The sequence below is a fragment of the Talpa occidentalis genome, unplaced genomic scaffold (assembly GCF_014898055.3).
Source record: "Talpa occidentalis isolate TD23 unplaced genomic scaffold, MPIMG_talOcc4v2.1 talOcc4.16, whole genome shotgun sequence".
NCBI lineage: Eukaryota > Metazoa > Chordata > Mammalia > Eulipotyphla > Talpidae > Talpa > Talpa occidentalis.
The window spans coordinates 23,659,461-23,667,858 of NW_023601653.1; positions in this window are offsets into that span (position 1 = coordinate 23,659,461).

Genomic DNA, 8,398 nt, shown 5'->3' on the forward strand with positions numbered 1-8,398 from the left:
TTCCTTTTCTGGTATGCAATCTTTTCCTGCTGTGGCCAACTTGTCTCTATGTCCACTTAGCCTTTCCTCTGTGTACCCACAGTAAGAGAATCAAAGAGGGTTCTAGCTTGACTCTTCTTATAAGAAAACCAGCTCTATCAGATTAGAGCTCCACCCTTATGACTCATTTAATCACATTTAGGCTCTACAAATGCCCTGTGTCCAAATAGTCACACTGGCAGTTAGAACATCAAGATGAATTTTGGGGGGACACAATTCAGTTCATAAAAAATGGTATCAATGCTTTGATATATGAGGCTTCTATGTCCCCAATATTAGAAGGAAAAATGACTAGTAGTATGATGAATTAAAATTACAGCCACAAAATCTTTACTAAGTTTAAAAAGGAAACCATCCAAAATCAAATTAATACCTATTAAATAGCAAATAAAGAAAAATTTCCCTAGACCATGTAAGTGATTGTGTTATAATTCCAAACCACTATTGTTATCATCTGCAAAATGGTAATACTAATACCTAATGCTCTGAGTTGTTATAATTTTCCGCAACTCTCCTTAATGAATTTAATTGCTGCTTCCCATATCACCACCAAACTTTGTGCATAGCTCAATTTAAGGAAAGGTACTTAATAATTGTTTTCTTATTCAAATCAAGTTCTTTGAAAGTGAGGACTTTGCCTTCTTATCTTTGAATAGCAGGGTTTTAATTTAGTATCTTTCATTCTTTAACTGTCCAATAAACATCTATTATATCAAAGAACTAATTAGCTTCAAGTCACTGTGTTTGTTAAACATGAACCAAGCATAAATAGTAAGGAATAATGATTCCAAATGCATTATATCTATCAACATTAATATTTTAATTATTTTTAACCTTTGTTAAAAATCATTTAACATTTGTTATTACATACTATCCTCCGCCAATTCCCACAAATTAATTTGAATCACTCATATAATCCATTTCAAAGGAGAAAACTGGGTATAGGGTTTTTATTTTTAGTGTTAATAATATTTGAGACAAATCCCAAGCTCTAAATCAATCAATGATTGGGCTTTGTAACATTTAAAAAATTCTCTAAATGGAATATTCTAATTATTTCCCCCTGTTTGGTTGCAGACTCCTTTTTCATTTTTACTGATAATATCTTTAAGCCCAAAGACTGATCACCAACTTTAATTCCTTACATGGGATTTTAGCAATTTCATATATGAGTAGTAAAAGACATGGGGAAAGAGGATGCGGTCCTACTTCTATCAGGAGCAACCCATTCCAGCATGATCATTTTAGTCTGCATCATATGTACCCCAAGTGGCAGGGGCTGCGGGGAGATAGAGCTGACAGTTATTGACTACATTTTATGTATTTGGAATGTGTATAGGTTTTCTGTGGTAATTTTCACAATTTTTTTAAGGTAAGGGTAGTTAAAACATTAATTGAGGTTAAAACATTGTGGTGCAATGTTCCAATATTACACTAGGAAATACCAGAGGACTAATTCAAATTTAGGTATGTCTGACTCCAGACTTCCCTGTAGGTCAGTAAAAACAGTAGGCATGGTAATAGTTCTCATAGAGTGCCTGTCTTTTTCTAAGGGAAGAGAATGATATTGACTGGAAGTTTTCTATTATCAACATGAAGCAAGTTTAAAGAACCTACTCATATATATATATATATTTTTAATTTATATCACTCATAAGATAGGATATACCCAACAACTTTGCCTTTGCTCACCCTCTCTCCCTTGGTATTATGTACTGTGTCCCTAAATTCTTTTTTTCTCCTATTTAGTTCATATGCAGAAAGCATGTCTTTTGTCTCTGTAATCTTCCATTAGCTATACATTGGCAAACTATTTTTCTAATGTCAAACACATCTAATTTAATTGTTCTGAACAACAATCGTCATAACCTTCCACATTTCCCCCTGTTCCTACTAGGTTAGAAGCCTACAAACTATATTTCTAAGACAAGTTACTAAACTAATGTATTAAGTGTCAACTTTCTCGTATATTCCGACATTGAGAAATATGGACAGAAGTTTGGGAAGTGGGAGGTGCTGAGGGATATGCAAATATTCACCCAGCATTGTTGGAGTGAAGCTTCAGGGTTTTTGCCAGGAGCAACCAGAAAGTTTCAACAGGACTGGTGGGCTGAAGATGTTTCTCTAGCAGCTGAGAAGCCACTGCTGGCTTATGGACTCCAGCACAAATATGGTGGCATCTTTTCAGTATTCATTCTGTTTTTGACTCTCCATTCTTTCCAACAACTTTTGTAACTATAATAATTCTCTACATTAAACCTCTCTGGGCTTGAACTATCTAAAGTGGTATTAATATACTTCCTGTAAACACGATATCAGCTTTCTACCTCATATTCATTCCTTATTTGTTAGAAGAGAGCTCTGGGGTCTCCCTGGTGGCACAAGGGTTTAAGCACTGCACTATGAAGCAATCCACAGCCTCTGCAGCATGAGTTCGATCCCCAGCCGGCCAGGGAGCAACCCACATGGCAAAGCAAAGTCTCGCCCTCTGCTCCCCTCAGCAGTGTATTTCAGTCAATCTGCCTGTTCTACTCCCCACTCTGTCTCTGGTGAATCCTCTCACCCTCCCGCATCTCTGGCCTGTACCCAGCTCTTGTATGCATAAATAAATAAAAATTTAAAAAAAAAGAGAGCTCTGAATTTTAAATTTTTCATGTTTGACACACTGAAATCCAAAGAGTACATTTATACTAATAAGAACATCATATATTTTGATAAGACATTTTTCAAGACAATTTCTGCTTCATAAAATGATGAAAATTCTTGTCACTGAATTAAAATATTTTTCTTTACAAGCTGTAAAATAGAGGTCATTAAGGCATAGGAAGTTGGAACCCAAGTCATTTAAATGTTTGCAAAGATATTGAGCATATACAGCTATATAATTTAAAAAGAATACTGAATTATTTTTTTCTGGAATAAGAGTTCTTAGAAGCAAAATGAGTCCTTATATGGATGAATTCTAAGGTTTGTTTAGTCCCTAGATTCTAATTTTGTTCTATTCTACATGTTCATTGAAAAGCTATGACTGAGTTATTATTATAGTTGACAAAGTATGTTTGTGGTTCTACTCCCTGCGAACATATGTCCTTGAACAAGTGTATTTATTTCTGGGTCACATGTTCTTCATTTCTATACTGAGACAACTGAAGGTAAGGATGTCTATGTTTCTTACCACTTCTAAAAATCATCTTTGATTCCAGTTTGATTTTGCTTTGCGTAATAGTTAAAACATCACGTGGCTCTAAACCTCAGTTGTCTTACTCATAAAATTAAAATAATACTTGCTTTCTCCTGATTATATTGGGATCAAATGAAGTACACCAGATTAAAAAGAAAAAATCTTGTGTAAAGCACTATAGCATGGCATTGTGGTTCTATTAGTTACAATAGCAGGTGAATATAATTGAGAGTGCTTATATACTTACATGCACATATTTAATTTTACTAAAGTATCAGTGTTTCATAACACTTTCTTTGAAGTTGAGCAATGTCTAATAGTAGCCACTCATATGGATTTGCCACTTTATCTCATTAAAGCTAATAAAAGCCATGGCTACTAAGTGAAGAAATTTGGTCTTTTATTTAGGACACAGGTATCTGGCCAACACCTAACCAGTCAGCTATTTAAATAGTGAATTTAATTAATTAAAAGCTTGGAACTGCCTTTTGAAGCCAGATGACTAATTAGACACGTGATTATATAAGTACTACAAAAGCTTAGGAGTGCCATTCAAAACTTTTTTTGAGAATCAAAAGAACATTACAACCTTAGACTCCTAAACTAAATCTTTACTTCTGAACTATACCTAAGCTGCTTAAGATAGTTATTTCTTTTTGTGCTTGAGACCTCTTACAGAGGTTGTTTCACAGTCCAGGAATTGTACATCTTTTATTTAAAAGAGTCTGTAAGCAAAATCACTTCTAATCCAACTATTTTTTTTTTTAAAGATTTATTTATTTATGCATACAAGAGCTGGGGTGCAGGCCAGAGGTGTGGGGGATGAGAGGATTCACCAGAGACAGAGTGGGGAACAGAAGAGGCAGATTGACCGAAGTACACTGCTGAGGGGAGCAGCGGGAGAGTCAGGAGAGGTCTGCTACGCCATATGGGCTGCTCCCTGGTCAGCCAGGGAATCAAACTCATGCTGCAGAGGCTGCTGATTGCTTCACAGGCTGCATCTTAACCCTTGCACCACCAGGGAAGCCCCAATCCAACTTTTTAATATGATTTTTATTGCCATGAGCAAACTTAAGACAGGAAAGAACTTGAGAAGATACACATTGTAGTAGCACTAGTTGTAGAATTAGAAAAAGTGGTAACAATATTAGTAGAAGTAGCATTTGAATTAAGTTTAATGACTATTTTTTGGGGGACTGGTGCTCCGACCTTTTGCGACACATGGTTACCTTTTGCCACATCTTGATTGTCTAAAGATTTTCAAGTTCCAATCTCACCCTTTGACCCTTTGACCAATGTTCTTTATTTCTGAATTCTGTTAGTCTAACAAAACATTTTATTTTTATGATTTTTTTCCTTAGCTGAGAATGGGACTTTGAATAAATTAGATAAACTGATTGACTGGAGCAAGCTGTACATTATGCTATTTCCTCACTGATAACCATTTAAATGGTAACATATTGGCTCAGAGTCAAGTATCTATGTATAATCCAAGATCTAGAACTTCAGTTCTTCTTTTTATGTAGGCCCTGGGGAAAAACTAGTTCTTAGCAGCACAAATTCATGTGATTAAACCAGTAAGCCAATGTAATCATTAAAAGGAAGAGAATTATTTTATAGTAATAAAAATACAACGCAATATTTTTTAAAAAGAAAAATATTCTCTTGAACTTCCATTTAGTGGAAAATGAGAATGCACTATTATCATTTTCTTCATTTTACAGGTCACGAAACAGACTCAGATAAGTAATTTGCTCAAGATATCTACTAGGAAGTGGCAGAGCTAGGCCTATGTCACTTTAAAAGTCATGCACTTAATCCCTAAAGGATATTATACCTACCACCCATTTAGTGAAGTCTTATGTGCTAAAGATAATTGTTAGAAAGGCTCGCATAATGAAGAGTCTTAATGTCGGGTTGTAACTTGACCTGAATTGTATTAGTGCCTAAAAAGGATTTGTCTAGGCGTGAGAGTAGTATTTTAGAAAGATTAATTTTATAATGTATTAGAGGAGAAAGATAATAAATATATTGATGTAAATGGTTAGAGGTTTCTGGCAAGATTTGTTTTGAAATCTCTACCTTTTCTGTGAGCAAATAATTTTGAAATTCAGTTAAAAGGGAATTAAGGGCCTCCCCAGTGGCACGGGGGGTTGAGTGCAGCGCTGTGAAGCTGTCTGCAGCCTCTGCAGTGCCGGTTCGATTCCCGGCCAGCAGCATAGGTTTGATTCCAGGCTGGCCAGGGAGCTACCCACCTGGCGTTGCAGACCTCTCCTGTCACTCCCGCTGCTCCCCTCAGCAGTGTATTTCGTCAGTCTGCCCATTCTGCTCCCTGCTCTATCTCTGGTGAATCCTCTCACCCTCCCTTACCTCTGACCTGGACCAGCTCTTGTATAAAAATAAATAAATCTTTAAAAAAAAAAGTAAGGGAATTAAGATTTCTACTATGGAAAGATGCTGTATCTATGCTTTTCAAATGAACTAGACCAAGACTTGCCACAATATTTTGTTAAACCTCTTTCAAAAATAAGTTTTTCTATCAGACTACGTGGCTTAATACTGTATAGCTTTTCATATCAACTGAATCACAGATTGACTAATCTTCATTGAGGAATAAATTAATTCATTCTTCAATTATAAAGGACAATGTACCATCTCTCATATTCATTCCTCACATATTGATAACATTAATATATATTTTCTAACTATTTTGGCTGCGCTTCACATTCTGAGATATGTAGAAAGATATTTTATACAATCAAAATTCTTTCTGCACACTTCATCTTTTTTTAACAAAGATAAAGTAACTCGGTTTCTTCTATGAAGACTTCTTGGTTCAGAAAAGGATTGAGTTTTTCCAAGTGTACTTTTCAAAAACTGAAATATAAATAAATAATGGGCAAAGGTCAAAGATGAACTTAACTCATTAATGAAGGGTTCCTATAGAATTATCAAAATGGCCCAAAATAAGACAGGAGAGACTACTGCTATAAATAGTAAATTAAAGAAAAAATATGGAAATAAAAGTATTAGACGTAAACTTGCTTGATGTCCCACAGGATAATAAAAAACATAATATTTTGGGTAATTTCTCTACTAGGTAAAAATCACTCACAACTTATCCATCTATTTTAGAATTTAATATGTACTTTTATAAGGTATGTGTCTAATCAACAGTAAATAGTTAAGTCCAAAAAATGCTTATTTCCAAAGAATTGGAAATCTTGGGAGGAATAATCATTTTCTCTCATAAGACAATATTCCATGTTCATTATATTATCAAAGGACAAAAGACAAGCAGTAACTCCTCTTATTTTCACATTGAGATAAGTTTTCTTACTACTCTCTACTCTGTAAAAAAATGGTATTTTGTTTATACTATGTGTCAGCACTTTGCATGTGTATTTCATCTAGTTCTCAAAAGAGCAGCAATGCATATAAAGCTGTTTTTTATGAAACTCCTTATTTAGTTGGGAAATATTCTTAAAAGAGTAATTTTAGATAGAATATTTAGAAAATTTTGAAGTTTATTTACATATGTAGGCAAATTCACTTCTAAAAAGCACATGTGACTCTATACTACTACTACTCATGTATAGTATATACTCTGAACATTAAAATGACAGAGTTGAGAATCACCACTTTAAAATCAGGCAAGTGGATAGATACAAAATAAAATCTCATTTCTATTTACCTACATACTATCTGGTTACTAGTCAAGTTGATTTTTCCAACATGGTTCTGTAATTTTCTTTTAAAATTATTTGCTTATTTTTCTATTTATGCATCTGTGTCCATGTTTTTTATTCCTTTGAGCTTTTAATACCTGAGAGACATTAACCCTTTGTTTTTAAGTCTTACACATCAAAGAGCCTGTCATAAATAGTATTAATAAGACATTTTATATGAGGAATAATAACATCCTAAATGGGACTCATTTATGCTAACTTGAATCTCAACATGAGATTATGCTAATAAAGATGTGGTGTTGTTTCCTCTTTTTCCATTAAACATTTTTATTGAAAAATGTTTTATATGAAAACTACACATACAACTAATGTTAATAAGGGTGGAACCGAAACTGCAGGAACATATGGAAAATTGCAAATGCAAAATTCTTTTGCAAATTAACTGCAGTCACTCTATTAATAACTAAACAGTATAGCTTTAGGGAATTATATTTTAAACATCTTAGAATACTGGGCAATCTTCCATAATAGTTTAAATCATTTTTTGTGATGTGCTTGTAAAATTAACAAGAATCAAAACTGAAGCATACCAGAGATTATGTATTTATGTTGCATGTAAAGTGTGTATGTGTTCATACATATATTATATATGTGTGCACAGATGTGTGTGTATACATATATATACACACACACACGTGTGCGCAAAACAAAATAGGTTTTTACTACTTTTGGTATTTTAATATTTTTCCGGTGACACAGACATGTTGACCGTAAGATTATTTTTTAAAAAATAGGTGAACTTTTAAAAATTATCCTATTTCCCAAGAATAGAAAAAAAAGTAACTAAAAATTGGGTACTGTAATGTTTTCTACTTCATAATGATTTGGGGTGTACATATACATACATATATAATATAGAGTACTAGATAAGTGTTATAGTAAATTCTGGAAAATGATTTCGTTTTGTTCTGTAGAATTATACACATGTCAGTATGTATAGGAAATCTATAGACCTTTGAGATCACTTTTTATGTTTACTGTTGTTGGAGAAAGTGTAAGCCAAGCATGTTCTTAGGCCTAGAGATTCTCTGGCCTGAAGTATGATTCAGAGTTAACCAGTCCTTTACTTTCTTTTCTCCCCTCCCTTCCTCTGCTTGGAGATCAACCCTTAGAAGTTGGGCGGGGGCGGAGGTGGGGGTGTGGGTGTGGATGGGGAATGGGAACAGGCTGGAGGTGAGTTGATGGTGGCGAAATCCTAGAAATTCTGCCTTCCCTTGAGCCCAGCCAGAGCTTTCCCAAGGCGTGGGGCACCCAGGGCAGCCCGGTCCAGGCTGCTTCGGTATCCCCCTCCCAACCCCGCCCACCCGGTCCACTCGCCCCTATATGGGTCGCGAGTTCGAGGTCCCGTGGGCCCCTGGGTTGCCCCTCGGCCTCCACCGCACCCTTGGGAGTGCTCAGGTCCTCCTAGCACGTCCGGTCTCACTTTTCT